This window comes from Balearica regulorum, chromosome 4, assembly GCF_011004875.1.
Source record: "Balearica regulorum gibbericeps isolate bBalReg1 chromosome 4, bBalReg1.pri, whole genome shotgun sequence".
Lineage (NCBI taxonomy): Eukaryota > Metazoa > Chordata > Aves > Gruiformes > Gruidae > Balearica > Balearica regulorum.
In genome coordinates, this window is record NC_046187.1 from 34,603,688 (window position 1) to 34,624,911 (window position 21,224).

Here is a 21,224-nt window from a genome sequence, read left to right on the forward strand (position 1 = left end):
GCTTCTGTTTGGCATTTCCAAAAAAAATACATGCACTTTATATCACCCACTGACATTACATCCCATTTTAATGTCTCCAAGTAGCTCGTGATCTCGGGAGAGCTGGTGAACAGCTTGCAAAGAGCTTGATGATCAAACCTGCTTGGTTGTGATCAGCTGCGTGACATATTCCCATGACCGTGAGGTAAAAGGCCTGTGCTCTCCTCAATACTCTCCAAAATTATCTTCCTGCTTGCGGCTTTAGCAAACACTTTTGCCACATGCGCATCCGCCGTATTTGTAAGGGAAAGGGAACAGGAAAGGGACAGGGAAATCAGGCTGCAAAAATAATCTGCCATCTCTTTTTTTAAAGAAGATGAGACAAAAGCCTGAGAAATTAGGGAGAGCTGATGCTGCCGGTGCACTTGACTGGGAGACATCCGTAGTGAAGGTTTGTATGAGCTAAAAGCCACAGCAAAACAGGGCTGGTGAGGTTCTGGCCCGAGCGTATTGAGGAAGAGGTGGGACAGATCCCCGTTACCGTACTGAGCATCCTGGGAAATGGGAGTCCCACCTAAGAGCACCCACCAAACCCAGTAATATTTGTACAGGGTGGCAGACTCTGAACTCCCAGACAGGGGTGAATCAGATGGCTGGGGATAACTGGACCAGAAGACACATGGCTGGAAAGATAGCCATCAAATTCCTCGTGCTCCTTTTTCTGGCACTTTGTTCTCTCTGCAAAATGTTGACAACCTTCCTTAGACAGACTAGAAATGGAAAAAGTAAGTGGATAGGCCATGGTTATAGCTTATTTTCTTTCCCCAGCAGGGGAGTATTGTATAACAGAATTTTGTTCAAGTATCAGTTTTATTCTTAAAATAGTCATTATTCTTCATACTGCATATGAAACAAGAGCTATGTTTTGGGTCTAGCATACTTCTTGATAACAGGCTGTGAGTGAGCTTTTTAAAAAGTAATAAATAAAAATAGAATTTTTTTAATGAAATTCATTCTAAATTAATTTAAATTAAATTAAAATTAAATAAAATGTAAAAGGAGATATGAAAAAACCCTTTTCCATGTGCATTTGGGCAAAACTGACATCCGTGGACACAGGGACTGTGAGTACAAAATCTTCTTTCCTCTGCTCTCTGATAAATGAACTACAAAACTGAAAACAAAAACAGGTGTATTTTGACGACAGTGACCAGATTCCACCAGTATCAGGTGTCATTTAACACTGCTGGATTGCCTTGTTACCCAGAGTCAGAATGACAGCCATTGAGACTGAGAGTCTCTCTCTAAATGACACGTCCATGAGCTGATGCAGATATAGGATCAACGGTGGAAATGTATAATGCAACAACCATCCATGTGTCTGAGTGCTCCTGTGTCAAAACAAGGCCACTGTGTTTCAAGAAACCTAAAAGCCCTGAAAGAGGAAAGATCTTGTATGGTTACACTTCAGAAAATTACAAGAACTCTACATCTAAAGCCAAAAACTAAATGGCAAAATTCCCAGATCAATCTTTGTCATTTTCTTTTCTGGTTTTGTTTGGTTGGTTGGTTTTTTGGTTGTGGGTTGTTGGGTTTGGTTGTTGGTGTTTTTAGTTTGGTCTGGGTTTTTTTCCCTTGCATTGGAGCAGAAATATTATCAAAAAAGCGTATGTCAAAGTGATTTCAATACTTCCTGGAGTCCTGAGAAAAGATATATAAACCTAAGAAAAATGCTGGCGGGAGGGGACAAAGTAGCTTTGAAAGACAGTAGTTATTCATGGGCAGGTTGTGTAGCAGGGACAACGTGCTTCATTCTGTGCAAGACAAAAGGTTTAAACAGCCCTGTCTCCAAATATATTACCAGTATAAAAGACACAATGTTGGACCTAATTCAGTTCTCATTCAATCTATCCCAGTTGAAACAACTTTTGGAAATTTAGTGTGAGAACAGTTTCCAAAAATAGGTAAGAAGTTAAAGGATTGATGATAGAGATGGCAGCAGCCATGGGAAAAGGGTCAGGTGGCCACAGTACTCCCTCGTCTTCTCTACGCCTCAGAAAACTTTGTCTGGTTTTTGCTGAGTTTTGAGTGAAAATGGAATTCTCTGGTATTATTCATTTTGTTTTCTTTGGGTCACCTTTCCCTATATATTACCCTAGCAAAATAAACTAGTGCGAGGAGTTATAGCTTTGATTTTGAGGTGGATATGTGTGAAATACTCACACTGAGTCAGGAGGGCTATGCTAACCATATGTACTGTTGTATGTGTGTCACATAGACAGATGACCATGAACAGGAAAATGCAATCAATCATGCCGGCACTTTCTTCCCAGCCCTCCTCTCATGTGCCTACACTAGAAAACCATTGATATACACACATGTGTAAACAAAAATCGGCATATTTCTATTGTTTTTGTATTTTTTCAGATCCTTCTGTACCACAAGGGAAATACTTGCCTCTCATTGTTTTAAGTGGCAATAATCCACTTGCTAAGTGGAAAAACTACAACACAAAAGGTTTTAATTTAAAATCCCAACACAGAAAACAGGTAATTGCTGAAAAAACAAAGTTCCGATATCCAAGTATTATAAGAAGAACCTTTTCTTTAAAATAAGTTGCTTGATAAAGCGAGAGGCTAATAGCAGTGACCTTAAATCAAGTTTAACTGAGGCACAGTTTGTGTTAACTTCCCTGAAAAGCTTTGCCAGGGTATTTTATTCTTCACCTGTATGCCACTCCTTGCTAATGCAGCTGGCTACACCTCTGTCCATTTTGTGATGTGGAGCTCCAGGTGAAGTCACCAGCTCCCTCTTCATGCTGAGATCCTGAAAAAAGGAAGATCCTGAAAGATCCTGAAAAAAGTTACCTGCCTAAGGAACCCCGTCGGCTCTAACAGAACTAATCACACATCTTAACGCTTCCAAAACGGAGATCTGTGTCAGCTCTGCCAAAGGTACTTCCCGATGCATCAAATCACAGATACGATGATCTAACTAAACTGCACTAAACAAAAGCTATTGACATATATCCTAAACCATGACTAGAATACAATGATCTTGAATCAAGTTGACTTGGCAAGCTACAGAAATTACTTGTCTTTCAGGCATTGTGAATGCACAGTTTTTGGAGCTGAGAAGCCATTCAGTGTGCTGGTACAACCACATACGAGTTCTGGAGATTTGGGAGCAGCAGAGGGTTGGTTACACAGGCAGATGCCTTAAGCAGGGCTGCTAAGTGGTTTAAATGAAACCAACACCGTGCCACATGAAAGCTTAAACTATTGCTTGTGACAACTCTCCTTCATGGGGCAAAGAAATTAAATTCTTCCCAGAGACCTGTAAGGAAAAGAAATCTGCAGGCTCCCTTGAAAGACCTCCCTCCTTAAAAGTTTGTTACTGGTTTCTGTGGCCACTTTGGGCTGCTCTGCTGTTATTAAATTGTGAAATTTAATTGTTATTAAATTGTTATTAATTGTGAAAAACAGTGAAATTCCTTTACTGGCCACGGTTTCAAGACTCCGGTAGTCGAGGTTGTACAGCCCTGGCAGTGTTAGCCAGGTAAGCGGTGAGATGGATTTGCCCACAGGTTATGCACAGTTCTGTGCTGCTGCTGGGGCACCTTGCTGTGAGCTCTTTCCACCTCTGGCCCACCTGCACAGACTCCTTTCTTCCTCGTTTAGCTGGATTTTCATAAAATAACCTGTTGCTTAAAAAAAAAAAAAAAAAAAAACCCAAAACAAAACAATAGAGTTGGCTTTGGGTGTAAAAAGCTGGAGTGCTGACTCCACACCATCTGGTGACTTCTCAACTGCAACCACGCAGCGCAGCACAAGTCCTCTGAGGGAAGAGGTGACTAATAAGCTGCAGAGAGATCCTGAGCTGGTTAGGAAGTAACATTAGATTTCTGCTGTCTTCACTAGTTAACGTGATATGTAAATGAGTAACATATGATATGACTTGAAGCCCTTGCTGTCTGTAGGGAACATATGCCAGTGTAAGTGCTTCGGAGGAGGTGGTTTTCCTAATGAATATGTTCTTTGTTTGCGAATGGCAGTGAAGTCCCAGTTTTCTTCTATCGTCTTGCGCAACTTGTCTAAAGCAACACTTGTTCCAGGGGATGGCAAATGTTTGAAATGTGAACGGGGTTGGCTCCATTAGCCTGAATTTGTACTGTCATACTCTGACTTCCACACTGCAAGAGATCCTAACTCCTCCTTCAGCTGCTGGAAATGGACTTTACAGTGTGTGTCAAGCCAACAAGAAATCCCTAAATCCGCTGGTTTGTACCAAAGCTAGAGTTAGCAGAGCAGACATCTGAAAGCAAATTTAAGGCAGAAATTTCAAGCAGAGACACCGTGAGTTGCATTTCCACATTGGACTGAGGCACCTCGGCAAGGGGCTTGCTTTTTGACCCTGCTCAGTGTCTCTCGGCTCACGTGGATTTCTGTGAAGACCGGCAAACAGTCGGCATCTTTGCACATCAGGCCCGTAGTAAGGTATTGACTAAGAGCAAAGGACACTGCTTTTAGACATCAAGTTGTCAAACTGCTTTATTTGAGCTTTCTGCTGTGCAGCTTATCTTATTGCAGTAAAGGCTATTGAATACTCAAGTAGCAAAGCTATGGAGGTTCTCATCACATCGTCCTGCTGACAACCCATTTTAATTTCTTGTATCTTCCATTTGTCCATGTGCACAGCCTTCCTGCATTTCTCTTATGTGAGGCCTCTGGGGAGGGGCTTTTTTTGTCAAAACTAGTAGAAGGAATAGAGAAATGCAAAGAGACAGAACACAGCCCCCAGTCATGTCTGCCTTGAAGGGGATGGATTGAATTTCACCCTGAATGATCAACTTCTGAGCAGATTTCAAATTTTCTAGTATTTTCTCCAGCAACTTAATCCTTAATGTCATAATCTAGTACTTAGGAAACAGAAACATACCACAAATCTTAGGGATCCAGTCAAAACAGCAGAAATTTCTGATGTTTTCCCAGCCAGCTTTAGAGCAAGGATTCTTAGTAAGGATACTTTTGTAACTCGGTTAAAAATAAATAAAATAAAATTGTCCACTGTAGAAAGAGGATTGTTTTTTGCATCTTATATACAATTTTTTCATTTCAGATTCATTTCATTCAGGTGTACTCCTGGGGAGTAATAATAGCACATCCGTGGATTCTCACATTTTTTCAATGCGCTGTGAAAACATCTGCTAGTACTCATCAACCTCCTCTGTGATTGGTTGTCCCCATTTTACAGGTTGAAGAAATTAGACAGGCAGGTTAAAGGACTTGCCCAAGACCACACAGGGAATCGGATGACAGAGTAGGTATTAGAATCATAATTTCCTGGCTCTATTTCCAATTAATTTGTGCCAAGGAAAAGGCCTTTTTTTCTAATGTAACACCTTGGTTATTTGACTTTGCTGTTTCTCTCTCTTACTCTTGCTCCATCTCACCTAAAATGTAATTGAAAAAAAATTCTGCCCTTTAGTGTGCAGCTTTGTATTTAATCTATGGTGCCAAAGAGATCAAATAAATGTTGTCACCACTCCAGAAAGAGCAGGGAGAGTTTATTTAGCTGATGTGATGGCATAGGTGGGTTATAAAAACCTCCCAGATTTTTGGCAGGGAGGTGACCTCTGGAGCCCTGATTAAACTCACTTGTGTTAATCAGGCTGGTCTGCACAGCTTCCCAGGTAGGATGGGTGCAAAGCTGACAAAAACATCACCCTGAAACCACAGTATCCCTCTGTGGACATCATCCAAAACACCCACCTCAGTTCTTAATTTTTCTTTTTCTATAGCTTTCCAGACAAGCATGCCTCTGTATCTGATTTTGATGAGAGTTAAATGTTGTGATGGGATAGCAATAAGGATACTATGCCCTCCTGAAATAAGTCTCCAGAGAAGGTATTTCTTTATGGTCCTCCTTTGTGCCACAAGGAAACATTCTTTCCATAACTTAAAGGCTGGATTACTTCATTTGCTATGAAAGTTGGAGGGATTGGATATTAGGGCATCCACAAGATCATTATGTTGCGTTATTTTTAAGTCAGTAACCATTGCCCTTGTAAAGATATCCTTCAGAGCATTTTTGGAGGAGTAGTTATCATCGGTCCTGGAGATCAGATATTGCCTTATTCTCATCTGATTTTGTCCAGTCCCTTGTTAGCTGGAGCGTCCAGTGATAACTAGAGACTCAGGAATTAGACGTGATGTGAAACAGCCCTCTGGGAGTCACCGCAACTTCCTTTGCGAGAGGTTTTGTAATGCTGCTCCTGCGTTTTTCTCCTCATAACAAGCACAACGGTTCAGTTCTGGGTTGCGTTGGCAACGGGACGCAGATGGATGATAATCCAAACCAGCCGTGCCACGGAGCTCACGTCCAGTGCCTGGGCTATCGAGGGTCCAGCCGTGGCCATGCAGTCCAGCTCAGGTGGCACCGCCACCGGTGCTGCCTCCTGAGCGGTTTGGGGCACGCTAGGAAAAGGGTGAGCAGGACCTCACCGTCCTGGTACCGCTGCCATCTGACACTTGGGGATCTCACGCTAGCGTGGTCAATAGAGGTGCTCCTCAGGTGGTGTTACGTCAGCCCAGCCGTCACACTCACACTTACTCTCATCATTCTCCATCCCCTTGGCATAAGCAGGATCCAGCCACCATGGGGAATTGAACTCGTGCCTGGAAATGTGTGTGGATCTAGTGCTGATGGTAACGGTGCAGTCCACTTACCTTCACGGAAGCAGCTCAGCTGAGCAGCGAAACACTTCTGTGGAGATTGAAGAGATGACATCTCTTGCACTGGATTAAATATATTGTACACTTACAGCAGGATCTGGAAAGCTTTGGTTGAGTTATCTGTAGGTTAAACATATTAGCCCATTCTTAAGCTGCTTTAAGTAATCCCTGTTACTGTTTTTCACCCAAATTATGCGCAGCCTTGCAATAGTTGAGTGGTGCAGGTGGCACTCTTCATCTGCCTCTGCAGTTGTTCTTGTATGGAGATGGATTTCTTATAATGCAGAACTCCTTAGTGCTATTTATCTCTGCCCACAAAGCTGGACTGCATCCTTCCTCTGAAATATAGAAATACAGTATCAGAGCTTTTTTAATTTTCAGCTTCCCAGCAAGTGATTACTTAAAAATAGTTTACTGACTCTTTAAAGCATCACAAATGCAGCATAACAATCTGCTTCCTGAGGGCACCGGCTGCTCCGTGGGGTGGTGCCTAAGCAAGCGCTAATACCCAATAATACCCATTAACCTAATGACACCACTCACACATGGTATCTATGAGCAACTGGATGAGGACATTAAAAACTGTATAAGAGATATATGAGTTGGTGCTGTCACCATACTAATCTGTGAAGTTTGTGCATACTCTTGTTGTAAAGGCGACAGGAATGGGACACGATAAATTATATGGACAGAGACTTGTCACCACTGCATCCAGACCAGCAGAGAAACGGTTCATTAGTGACTTACTTGAAGAAAAATGTGTATAGTGGAGTGCATTAGCTCAGCAATACATGTTCAGCAGGGGAAAATTTCAGGTTTATATCTAAGTAAACAAATGGTTACTTATCTTCTCTTGTACCAGGTGGTATGATATGTGTCTTGTTCGTCTGTCGTGGTATCATAATCCTCAATACAAATATTAAATGAATGTGGATCAAGCTGTTTTGGTTTCTAATCACGCTTTTTAAGAGGAGTCACTGGGCATATTGGTCTGTTTATAGAATATTCTCAGGTTTTATATTTGCCAGAGGTGTACACAGGCAGCAGCGGGGGCATAGTTTGTCTAGATGCCAACTTTTTACAAAAGAAAAGCTTCATAAATCACTTCCCCGAACTGTCAGTGCTGTTAGCAACTCCCTCTGGCGCTGCACAGCTAAGGGGGTTACATTGAGCACAGCGCTCCTCTGCAGCCAGAGGAGTCCTGCTTTCGTTTATTTTTCTTTCCTAATTACCTATAGTGAGGGAAAGCTGGTCCAAGCTGAGGAACTTTTTAAAAATACATTGGATGATCAAAAAAATGTGGCAGGCCTCTTCAGTGCCTAACAACTAATTGTGCACAGTAGCCTGCATCTCTGCTAGAGCTGGCTTGGCATCACTGACTCCTTCCTAAGCATCATGGTAACGAGCATTCCTTGCTAACTTTTTTTTAAAAAAAAAAAAGTGTTTTTGAAAAAGAAACAGTATGGGTGTCTGGACCTGAAGTCATATAGCTAATGCAGACATATAGAGAATGCACACAAAAGCTTCGCAGTGTCAGATGAGAAGAACATGGGCCATAAATTCTCTGTCCTTAACTTATAGCCACACAGATGGTTTTGATTACAGCAGATGTTGTGTGAAAATTAGCTTCAGCTTGTGGCTAAGTGGAGGACCAGTTGTAGAAAGGGGTTCAGGAGGTGAAGGCTATTTTTAAGACTCCTGTATGTAAAACAAAATCTTTGTCTATAGCGAGGTGACATAGTTGACTCAAGGTGCAGATCGCATGCACAGAGGGGTAAGGAAAATATTTAGTTTGCACAGCCGCCTTGTATGGGGTTGCTTGTAGATGTGGCATTTCACATAGCTTCTGCTCGGTGTTTTTTATCTGCTTCAACCCGTTGTCGTGCCAGCTGTCACATGGCACGGAGAGTTTCCCTGCTGAATATCTGGCAAGGAAATGAAAAGAGACGAAAGTGCTTGTCTTATCTTACATGCTGCTGCCTTTCGTGCGCTCATGTGCAAAGAGAAGATGGTGTAGACTGGCCCGTTCTCCTGGCCCTGGCGAAGAAAGCCAGGAGAGGGTCCTCCCTACAGGCACAGACGATGGTAGCATTTGCACCCAGCTGATGTACGGGACCACATCCCCCATTTCCCCACGGCTACAATGCCTGATTTAGGTACATAAAGGTGCGTGCATGCTGCCTGTCCTGTTTCAGGGAGCTGGAGCCACCAGGACTTCCCTACCAGGCGCCAGCTCTCAGAGGAGCACGTGTGCTGATATCTGAGGCTCATGGGGGAAAACTGCCCTTACTGCTTCGGTTGCTTCTCCCTTCGCCCTCAAATACATCTGCCATGGCTGGGCTTCGGCCATCTCTTCCAGCAAGATGTCACGAGCGCCCTTGGACTCGCCGGGGCAGGCGATGGGGTGCGGAGGCTGAGCCGGGCACTGCCAAGCTGCCGGGCACCTCGGGCAGCTCTTTGCCTTCCTGCGTGGAGCGTTTGCCTTGGTACCGCTGCTGAGCATACATCTCCAGCTCTTGGAGGGAAACGTGCTATAAATCCAAATATGTCAGGCAAAGAGAAAAACGTCTCACAGCGGCTTTGTCCTCGCAGTGTAGCCAGCCTCCAGCAACCACCCTAGCAGCCCAGAAACAGAAAAGGAGAGTTGCTGCCTCCTTTCTCAGAGAGCATCGTTTCACAGACATCTGAGCTTTATTCTGCCTTTTATCCTTATTTCTGTTTTTCCCAGAATATGCAGACAGAGCTATCTTCCATTTAATATTGGGCATATGCAGATTTATACAGACTCATTTTCTGCTTTTTGAAACTCCCCAGTTAGCCAGTTCAAATCCACTGTACTTCAACTCCACTGTACTTCAACATTTGCTTTCAATAAGAAAAAATGTTGATTAAATCAGTGGCCTGGCCAAATCTAGTAAGTTTTTTCTGGCAATACCTTTAATGAGTCCCATTTATTAATTTTTTCCCCCTACCTTACTTGTGTAACAAATTTCCAGATATTAATGTCAAGAAAGGCAATATTTGGCCTGTCATATGAGAAAAGTAAAAACAAACCAGCACACTTCCTTTTGTAGTTCTGGATCTCATGCTCTCTTAATACCTATGAAAGGACCATTTTGTAAAGTATAAATTTGGAGCTAAGTGTTATAGCATGCTGGTTTATATACGATTATGTACAAGCATGTATGTGCTTATATATACACATGACTATTGTAATGTGTACATTGTAATCAAGTGACCACTGACCCATGCAGTCTTTTTATTTTTGGCAGGTCTTTATTCTTTTTTTCTTTTCCCCTCTCTCTCTCTCTCTCTCAGGGGATTGTTCTTTAATGTAATTATGCTAAATTGACGTTCTCTTTGTGGTATTTTAAAAAAAAAAGAGTCATCAGTTTTTAAGCATTCATATATTATGAGTCTGTATTTTTTGGCTTCAAATTAAAATGACATTTGATTGTGTTTTTAAAATATTATGGCTAGATAAATTAATTACACCAGAAAATCCAGAAGAAACAAACACTAAAAATAACAATAAACATCAGCTGCCACCTCAGTCCAAGCACATGTATTACCCTTTAAAACTTTATTATTTTAAGCGGACCTATAATTACAGGAAGGTGGAGGAAGAGGCTATTACTGATGCAAATGCCAGTGAAAATCCGTCGGTATAGGCGTTTGTCCTGGTGGGGTGCGGTTCCCAGGGAAGGCAGGGAGTGAGGAGGTCCCTCCTTGTCCCGCAGGGAGGAGGTCTCTGGGTTTAGCATCTCTGTGGGGCTTGTTGCCCCAGAGGAGGAAGGCGCAGCATTGCGCTATCATGACAGCAAGAAGGACAGCGCGCGTTGCCCGACGGGCTCCACCTTGGCTCTGGTGGGACCACCCGCCACGCTGAGAAGGTGGTCAGGTTTCTACCAGGGCTCTGTCCTTAACTTCCCAGGTAGAGCCAGCAGCAGTGTCAATTAGTTCCACTTCTGGTTCTGTTTTTGTGATATTTGCCTCCATTAATGGAAACCGGACTCACACTATCAATTTATTTCTCATTCTGTGGGCCACCAGCTGGTAACGATATGAGTCTTGTTTACTGCTGACCTTGGCTGGATGTGAAAGAGTGACTTAGACGTAAACGGTTCCATCTCCCATTCCCAGACCCTTGAGCCATTATTTCCTTCTGCCCTACCAAGCAACGTGCTGGTTTTAATAAAATATATTGCCATCGCTTTGAATATTTATATGCTTGAACCATTTAAAAAATCTATTCACATTAGTCTGGTTAGGCAAAAATAGCCCAAAGACAGCACCCACTGCCAACATTTTCTTTGGTTACTGCTACCGAAATTTCCCATTTCATTCTATGGCTGAATTGCAGGATAGTTATTCCTTATTAATCATGAGCGTAGTGCCATTAAGACTGCCAAGTAACAGTATAGCCAATATAACTCCTACTCACTTTATAAAGACAAACATTAAAGTCATCACTTACTTTGTGGCTAAGAAGAGGAAAAATGCAGGAGCATACCAGATGAACCTCAGACATCGCGCCCTTTGGCACTTGCCCCAAAATGCTGTGTTGCTGTAAATGCCGTCAGCTGCCAAATCCACCAGGTTACCGTGGATCCCGATGACCTGGCCGTACAGGGGAGGCAGCGGCTATGCGTGCCGAAGCTAAAACGCTGCTGTGGTGAAACTGCTTGTGACCGAGGATAAGTGAGGATACACCTCCTGGTCTCGTGCCACCAGACTTTTGTTTATTCCTGTATCTAAAGCTACACTTAAAGCCATATCAGAGCCACTTGCTTTTGTTGACCAGTCCGTGGCAGTGTCAAAGGGTATTCTGACTTTTAAAAATCACGTTTCTCTTAAATTTTTCCCCTCTGTGGGCAATGGACATTTGCAAAGCTCATTCCAGTTGCAGATAAAGCCAAATGTTGCATTGGAATTTCCTATGGGACAGAAAGTCTTGTGTTCAAGAGGCTGTAGGCAATACGCAGCGCTACATGGTGCTTAAAGAGGAATGGGCAAGCTTTGCTTAGGAACTGTTTTCCAAGGCAGGAAAAGCTAGGCTCTGGGACTCTGACAGATGGTAGGTCATCATTACGATACTGGTTTGCAAAAGTAGAGTAAGCTGGAGTATTTCCCCCTGCTCCCCACCCCCAGATTTCCTGGAAAAGGATGGGGAACCTGTAGTGATTGACTGGGTTAGCGTGTCATTTTGAATTTAATAAGCTGAGAGACCGGTGTGGATGCTTTAGGTGCCCTTCTGAGAAGTGCAGAGCACACCCTTTCTGGCAGGATGAATAGCAGCCCGTTGCGCAGGGGGTAGTGCTGCAGCGTATTCTGCTTAGCCTTGGAAAAATGCCTCTGCCCAGAAACAGGGGGTAAGGCTGGGGTTTCAGGGCAGGCAAATGTCTCTCTGCATTTTCTGTGTGCATTTTTCACACATTCAAACTACTGATCATTTCTTAGTTTAAAGAGTTTTCTGCATATTGATTAGAGGAAACATTTATTTTTTTCATTTATCTCATTATAAGCTTTTACAGTGACCATCAGTGAATTGTTGTGTGTACTTTGGCACATACTTCCTTTAAGCTTCAGTAAAACCTACTCACACACATTAACAGTATACACACAGGCATGAATCACTATTAATTCTTGCTCAGGGGAAGGAGTTTATGGGGTCCCAGCTGTAGAGGGCTAGCTGCTAAGACACAAGGTCTTGTTCTTGTGGAGCCACCTGTGAGTTTCCGAACCCAAAGGGTTGCCTTTGCTCATCAAGGCAATAAAATATACTCTTGTTCTTGCTGGCGTGAGGGGTTTTGAGAATCACAGTCCTGATGACGTAATGGGTTGCAGTGCACAGAGCATGACACTGTCTCCGGCTCCCCCATAGCGAGGGCTGTGAGCTCCCGCCTGCTGACTCGGCGCAAGCCAGGCGCTGGAAGGAGCCCCCGGGACGGGAGGGATGGCGAGCCATGGTGGTCGCCCAACGGCAGGGATGCTGTTGGTGCAAATACATAAAGCTTCGTTGTTTAACTGACGGCGGTTTAGCTGGAAAAAGTTTCAGAGCGCCTGCCCCTAAAACGCGAGGGTCTGCAGTAGGAGATAAAGGAGCCAGGTTTAGTCACGCTGCTTGCGCGGCGGATTCTGGGGATGACATCCACGGCCACCTTGGCACAGAGCACACAGCCTGGAGCAACGCTGCTGGGACAGACAGTGAGGGCATGACCAGCTGGAAGTGGTCACTTCCATCCTTTTGCTTTTCTCCTCCCTCAGGCCTGAGCGGCCCCTTAATGCTCCTCTGGTAGCATGAATGGCCATAAAACCTTCTCTAAAAAGGATGACTGAGAAATTCCTCAGACTTGGAGGAAACTGATGTCTGAATGCGGATTTCAGCCCAGTGAGCACCCTGCCCATGCACGTCTCCTCAGTAGACTGATGCATTGGGCTGCTTTGCTTGGACAGGCAAGTATCTATGCTATACAACTGCTAAAATTGGTTTTTAAAACACATTTAATAACATGCTATATGATGAAAAAGTAACAGTTATATGAGATATCCAGCTTGCCTGTACTAAATGAATACTTCCACTAGACTTTAGTAATGTTCTGTGGGACAACCACCTCGCAACCGCCTTTTCAAAGCGTTGATTAAAAATAAAAAGATGGACACAAAGGAACGGCCATAAATTGGCAATTTCATTCATTGTAACAGCCTTACAAGCAGCTTGTCCCTGCCCTGGGCCGGGGCAGGTTGCCAGTGGGGAGGCAGTGTGGGGGCTCGCTCCTCGCCTTCTGTGGCCCGCCGACGGAGCCCACCGACATTCAGCCATTGCCTTCCCGCTCGCCTACGAGCCCCGAAATGGGGGAAGCGGCGAGGCGGCCGAGCACTGGCTCCGCACCGCTCCCCGCGTATGCTGCCAAAGGAGCCTCAGAGGGAAAATAAGTGTCTCGCACGGTGAAAGGGTCCAAGTTGCAAATTACGCTGTGTGCAGGATGCAGAAATCTGGGAAGCACTGTGGCGGGCAGCCCCTCCCAGGGACCAGCCCACAACGTCCTGTTGTGCCCAGAGTGATGGAGCAGGGATGTGGCTGCGCTTCAGCTGGGACACGTCACCTCTCCAGAGGTATTCACTTCAGCTGGTTTTGAAAGATTCTGGAGCAGAAGGATAAAGCTTTTTAAAATATAGGCCGTATATAAATATTTATGTGGAGCTATGCAAGGGGTACTATAAAGGGGGTATTTTTTCAGTGGATATTTGAAAATAAATCTGCCATTTGCACAGATTGCAAGCCCCCATTATGTTATACGTTTTGGGGGGGTTTTTTGTGTACAGTGACTTCTAAGACAGGCTATTAGAAAGAAGAGAGAGACTAGTGACAGAAACTTGCTCTTTAAAAGAAACATTTTGTGATTAAATAAATGAAAAAAATCAGAACCCAGCTTCCCTAGGCCAAGGAAAATGGTGATGTGCAGGATATATTGTGCTTTTATTGCCATATCCATAATGGAAGGTTCCTCTTCATCTAATCCATTAAAGCCAGGCCCATTTGCTTAACGAGTCTTGCTTTCTGCCTGGGTCAGAGGGAGACGGGGAGAACTCTGCTCAGCAGAGAGCAATAACATTTCCACAGAGGGGGAGAGAAGAAACTAATTTTTAGAGAAATGCATCCTTGCAAATGTACGTGTAGGTCATCATGGCCAAAGTAACCTTAGAGTTACTTACCCCTTAGGGGGTTTAGCTGAAAAGTCTTATGCATACTGATAAAGTATCCGAGTAGAAAATTTTGTAAGATGACTTCACCCATGTGGAAATCTTTCTTTCAGAGTAGTGAGTACAAAACCTTAGGACTTCAGTCTTTATCGCATCCTGTGGTTCCTATCCAGACAGAGAGGGAGTGGGGAAAGGGGAGAGGAAGGGGAATGAAGAACGAGGAGAGAGCCGCTGAGAGCTGAGCAGCTTTGGAAGTGGCTGTCACTGGAGGGGCTTCCTTTCTGTCATTTGTAGTCAGCTTGTGTGGACTCTGGTGGAGAAACCGGCTTTATGAACCTCCGTGAGGATTCGGTTTGTTTAATAGGGTGATGTTGAAATAATCAGAGGATTCTGCAAGAATTTTCCTGGTGTGAAATATCACCAAAATTGATCTTATTTTGAGAATTCCACTGTTATCATTTTCCACTGTGGCTGATGAGAAATTCTTGTGAAACTATGTGCTGCTCCAGAGAGCTTCTCTTTCTCAATCCCTTTGACCAAGCAAACAAAACAAAGTCTTTGGACCGGGGTTGTTTTGGTTGGTTTTGTTTTGGTTTGTTTTTTTCCTATGGGCATCTCTGGTGGACAGAACCTGTCCTGGGTGTGACACCAGCCTTGGATCTCCCCGAAGGACTGAGCATCCCAACGCTAGGCTGTGGCACACAGCTACGGATGGCAAAACCACTCTGAGAAGTGCAGTGAAATTGCTCCGCACCCCTGCTGCGAGTTTGGTTGCAATAATACTTCAAAAGCACTTTGGTACACCTCTCCCTTGCAGGGAGAGTAAAACACAGAAGTAACAGCATGGATCTTGCAGAGAAGTCATTCATCGCTCATTAACTTCTCAGCTGCGGTGGGTGCAATGATAGTGAAAAATGCCAGCTGTTTGGGGGTTTAATAGTAGTTCTTCAATGGATGGTGAATTGTACCGAGTCCTATCATAAACATTTTCTGACAAGCAACTCATTATCACAAACCTAAGCCTTTTAAGGGAATGTAACCATAACCATTCTCAGGATGATATCAGAAAGTAGAATATACATCTGGTAACGTTATTCTTGCACAGTAAAACAAAAAAAAGTGTGTGGTTAAAGTACGAACCCCAACAAAGATGCACTCAGATGAAGGACTCATCTAAAAAAGTCACTGAAGTCAGGTGTGCAGTGCTTGGGGATATGCTGGGAAATTGTACTCACATTCCCTGACTGCCATTAATTTCTGAAATGTGTTGTCCTCTTTTTTCCCTTGTGGTCGCAACATTTCAGAAACAAGTGTGAAACTGCAGACAATTAGGTTTTGCCACTTTAAAACTCCTGTGTAAGTAATCATGGCTAGGAGGCTGGAAAGGATGGATGGAAGAGAAACACTTCTAGAGAAATACATTACTGTGCATTAGAGGTGACAGAGCCTGAGGCTGGTGGAAACGGTTTGGGTCAGAGAACATGCGTTTTAGATCCCGGCACCTACCTCACTTCAGCCTGTGCAATAGGACTATAAATGACCGAGCTGTACGTAGTGATTGAGGTTGTTTGGAAGCTTGTGAAAGAGCCTCCCATCTTTTTCTACATTGCCACATGGGGAGGAGGAGGTTTAAACCTGGACAGCTTTGGCACAGGGCGCTGAAGTCGAGGGCGCAGCAGCAGAGCCGCAGGTAGAGAGGCGAGCTTTGCTCACACACCGTCGCGGCTGGGGCAGACACGGGGGGGGGGGTGGGCTGCCTGCGCTGCCGGTCACCCCAGGGGGACAAAAGTCCCTGGCAGCCTCAGCCATGAGGCGTCCCTCGCTGCGACCCGAGACAGCGATTAAAGTTGCGTTCTACAGAATTAGGCATTGCGCCCTCTTCGCTGGTCTATCGTGAGACCTGTTAGGCTGCCTAGAGCCTGGCTGGTGTTCAGAGTAGCAAGAAAAAAGAGAAGAATAACAAAAAGTCACATCTGCCAATTAGTAATAAGGGCTGAACTGCTCTGGTCCACAATTCGTTAAAGAACAGCAGTAAAAGTACAGACAAGTAACTGACTTCTAACATCTAAATGCTACAAGCTAAAATTAAATGCAAATTTGAAGGGATGGTTTGCACTTAATTTCTTTGCAGCTAACATGCTATAACATTTCTTAAAGGCCTTGTATATAACTGAATTTTATTTTAATTGTAATACATAAGGCAAGATTTCATGGCTGGTTTACAAGAACTAATAAGCAAATAAAGGAAGCTATCTTAAAATGTCAATATGAGCCTGGCTGAAAAGAGATGCCTTGTCTCTAACCATCTGTTACACACTGGAGTTAAAGAGACACACAAGTGCTTTTTCCTGGAAGCCATCTGCACAAATATTGATTGAGTAATTTCATAAAATTCCGATTTAGTAATTTACCAGTTGACGAGGTGATAGTGCACAGTGTAGGTCCGAGTTCCCTGGCATTTCTACTGCAGCTAAAACAACATTGATGTGCATTTCTTTTGCCATTAGCATTATTGCAAAAGGAGACACTGGAATCAAGTCCAACATAACCTATTGAGAGAGTCTGTAAAATATTTTCCTATTAACATCAGAATAAAAAATAATGTGGTATTCCAGAAAATCGAATGGCACTTACATTCCATAATCTTCATCAGATCAGCTTGCACGGGGTTTTGGGGTTTTTTTTGCCTGGTTTGAGGCTGTTTATATTAATTCCATCCAGTTTTATTTTAATTAGTTTAAAATACTAGGGACACAAGATCATCACGGTGTTTAAAAGACTGGGTTTCAGCAGCCGTCAGCAGTGGCTTTTTCATCCCCCCAACTATTTAAGAGCTGCAAAATTTTTTTTCATTTTTCCTCCCTCCGGACACTGACCTTGCCGTGGTGACTCACACCTTCGCCACCCCTGCCTGGCAGGCAGCTGCCTGCAGCAAACCGCCGCTGGGGAAGCAGCCGCCGAGCCGGCACCCACCGCAGCAATCCCTCCACCGCCTCTTCCCCCGCACAGCGGAGAGCTGGCAGCATCCGTGCCCTGCCTCTTGCCATAGAAATGGATTTTTCCAGGGACGAACTATCCCACTGTGCATCCACGATATTTTCCAGTTTCATCCCTTAGCGCACCACTTTTCAAGGGAGAATTAGAGATACTTTTCGTTCCAACCTCTTGTCACTGATTCTTGACTGATTTCCACAAGACTTGACCAATTAGAAAATGGATCTAAGCTAAGAGTAGAAGATAACTAGGACTCTGCTATTTACAAAATACAGAGAAAGACTTCTTTTAATATACCTTTTGGTGAATTGAATAAGTGAGCAGCCTGGTAGAAGAAGCAGGCTAAGGCCCAACGAGGCTTTGTTAATAGTTTCAGTGTGATGGAGGCAGAGTTTGGGTGCCCAGTCCAAGGAAACCATCCACAAAGTTCATGCTGCAATTGCCATGAAGCTTTCTGGAAATGAAGAGTCATTTGGTCCTGAAAGTTTGCAGATCCCACCTTAGAACCCAAAACTGAGGCAGGCACAGGGGGGGAGCTGAGGCACTGCACACCCCCTGCTCCACCAAGGGCTGGACTTCAAAGAGAAACAGTCCTGTCTGCACTGATGCTCCTACCGCTTCAGTATTGTCCCCACCTCCCACTGCATTTTGGAAAGAGCAAGTTCTGGTTGGCAGAGGTGGCTCCAGAGACACCACCGGGCATGGGTGGTCAGAAGTGGCCGTTCCTCCCTGCTGGGACGGTGGGACCTGGGCAGCCCAGGGCACATGTTGCTCTGGCCTGTGGTTGCACAGAGCGTTTGCATCCCAGCCAGAACCCTGCAAACCTTTTTTAGGTATGTGCACCCCGAGAGCTCTTCGGCTCAGCATGTAGCGTTAGGAGGTGGGCTGCGTCAGCCTCACATCTGCAACGGGCATCTCCACTCCTCCCAGAGCAAAGGTAGAGGCTTAGCCCTGGCAAGTGTGGCTTTGCTTTGCAACATGGCTTTCCTGGTTTGAATGTTTGGGGGCTGCAGCCCTAAATACTGACAAAGAAAATGTGAAACCTGGCAGGGACAAGACTTCCAACTAGTATGACTGGCCCTCTGAGCGTGCGTGACCTTCTGTGCATGCGGGAGCAGCCAGCCGTGGCTCACGAACGTTATTTTAGGTGGTGTTCCTCCTTTCAGTCCAGCATGGGTTGAATCCCGTGGGTCACTTCATGGCTTATTTAGAGACAGGTGGGATAAGAGCAAGGAGACTGCACCACGGGACCGGTAAAGTTAGAGAGTTATGGAGTCCCAAGCAGAGAAGACTCAGGGGAGCCATGACTACCTGTAAAAGCTTGTTGCCAAAAGGAGTGAGGCAAACTCTTCTCTGTGTCCATTGCAGACCAGACACAAAGGGACGGGCTGTCACTTCAGCAGCAGTGACTTAAGAAAAGCATTTTACCAGGAAGCGTAGTGAGTCATGCAATAAATTGCTCAAGAAATTTTTTCAGCCATCAGCACCAGGGGATTTAGAGAAAAGTTAGATGAACCATAAAGACATTAGGTATAGGTGACCCTGCCTGGGATGGGGAAAGGGCCTCCAGATGCCCTTCCCAGCCCTCCTCCCAGCAGACTCGTGGTGCTCTATGTAATCCCATTGCGTCTGGGCCTGACACCCTTCTTGCACAGGGACGGAAACGTCCGTCCTTCTGTCACCATTATATAGCTGAATACATACTAAGTGAATGCATATGCATATATATATATATGTGGCATATATTTCACAGTTCAGTTATAAGACAGTCTTCCAAATTAAAGCTCCCAAACTGTTCACAAAGGAAACCTCTTAAAGTATGAAGTGAAAAGAAATCTCACTTGCACATGCCATGGCTCATACTCTATTGGCTTGAATAGCACTGATTTTTTAGGTTTTAAGGTATAAGGTTTATTATGCTTTTGTCACACCATGACTTTGTTTAATAGGAAATAAAATGATGTGAGGAACAAAATGGGGGAAAAAAAGCCGACCGAAAGGATCATTTCAAATGAAGGCTTTGGAAAACATTGTCATTTTATGAATTATTCCAGTGCTGTGCTCATAACTGAATCTTAGCTGACAGAAAGAAACCCGATCTGCTCTTTATACAAACACCAGAGGAAACTGGAGTCTGACCTTGTCTCAGCCCTGTTACACCATTTGCCTCCTTCGGGAATTTGAGATCAGCCCAACGTTATCTGTCGAACAATGCTCCTGTGTCAGCTCCCCAGCCTGGGCATCCGAGCGGCGCTCCTTTGGATAAGAGAGAACAGGGAGCTTATTTGGAGGAGAAATGAGCTGTTCTGAGGACAAACATCCACTCAGATTAAATTAACTGTTAGCCTAGAAATAGGACCGCACAGCCCTGAATGGAAATGCAGCACTGGAGGCATTCATTCCCCACAAAGCTCTCCTTGACGCTGCAGGGCGTTTTCTTGGGATGAACCTGGGGCTTCAGGGGTTCAGCAGCAGAACTGGGAAGAGGAGCTTCGAGGGGGAAGCCTGAACTCATGGAGGTCCTGGGGAGCACATAAGGATGCGGTGGTGAAGGGGGGATGTATCAGGATGAAGTTCAAGGTGGATTTGAGGTTCACGCACCTGGAGGGCTGTCAGAGAGCCATGCCAGGGCTGCGTGGTTTTTCTAATTAACCACGATACAAAGCAGAACCCTGGCTGCCGTGAGCGAAGCCTTCCAGGTCCTGCTTAGCCCAGGAGCCCCACGCAGGGCATAAATGTAGATTTCCAGACTTTCAGAGCCCTTCTATGACCAGCGTCCCATTTCCACTTGTAATTACTACATTATACAGCTCTTCGGGCAAAATATTTTAATCTGTCAGTCTCAGTTCAGTGATGCTCTAAATTTAGATCACTGACAACTGTATTTATACGTATTGAAAACCGAAATGATAAGCATCTAAGGTTCACCAAGCCACAAGAAGGCAAATGCTCAGCTACATTGCTTGACTGTAAAATGTTTCACATAATGCATTTTTAGTAAAATATTTATAAATGAAAACACATGACTTCTGGTGATTTTGGTTAATAGATGGAGTGAAATGTTCCGTTAACCTACCTTTGTAGGTGTCTTTTCAGGAAATCTCTGTAGATGGTCACATTAGGATGGCTTTGTCTTTAGTTGAAATTACAAGAGAAAAAAACACAATTACCTGTATCATCATCTTAAACATTAATAAATAACAAGCCCAGCCCATTTTGCGGTAATAATATGTGCTATGAGACACACTGCTGTTTCACCTGAATGGTTAAATGCTAGCAGTCGCTTAGGACTGACTCTGCTGTTGCAGAGCAAGGAGCTCAAGGTGAAAGGCTCCCAGGGCAGAAAGGTGACCCCAGCAGCCAAAGCGCCCCGTGTTTTCCAGCAGCCCAGGGTGAGCCTGACTTTACAAGAAATGGTCTTTCGGAAAAGCAGATGACAGCCGGACTCAAAAACTTGTGGCATTTTGCTCACGGCTTGTCCGATGTAGCCTGTGGAAACTGGAAGTTTCCGCGTGCTCAGCAGTGCAGCTCTGGTCCCCAGCAGATGTTTGCAGCCCTCAGAGGATACGCAATAGGAAACCATGGCAAACGCTGCCCGAAATGGTGTTTTTCCCCGAGCTCATCCTTCACCGCTGCCTCTCCCGCAGGGAAGAAGCCTTCGAGGGGAAGGGCACTGACTTCTGAAAACTGCTCGGGCAGGATCCCATAGGTTTTATTCCCGCTTGTATCAATGAAGCTGTCAGTGGTCCCTCTGCCTCACAGCCTCCTTCAGCCACCCGGGGTTTTACTGTGCCCGGGGGAAAGCCCACTATA

The 21,224-nt window shown here is 44.6% G+C and overlaps 1 long non-coding RNA gene across 1 annotated transcript; it reads right to left on the bottom strand.

Annotated features, from left to right (window-relative positions):
• Window positions 1-13,741: 13,741 nt before the first annotated feature.
• Window positions 13,742-20,991, bottom strand: LOC142601553 (uncharacterized). Its single transcript, XR_012835072.1, has 3 exons — window positions 20,488-20,991; window positions 19,551-19,667; window positions 13,742-13,858 (listed from the first exon to the last, which is right to left on the bottom strand). It is a non-coding gene; the product is annotated as an uncharacterized LOC142601553 (long non-coding RNA).
• Between the last annotated feature and the right edge of the window lie 233 nt (window positions 20,992-21,224).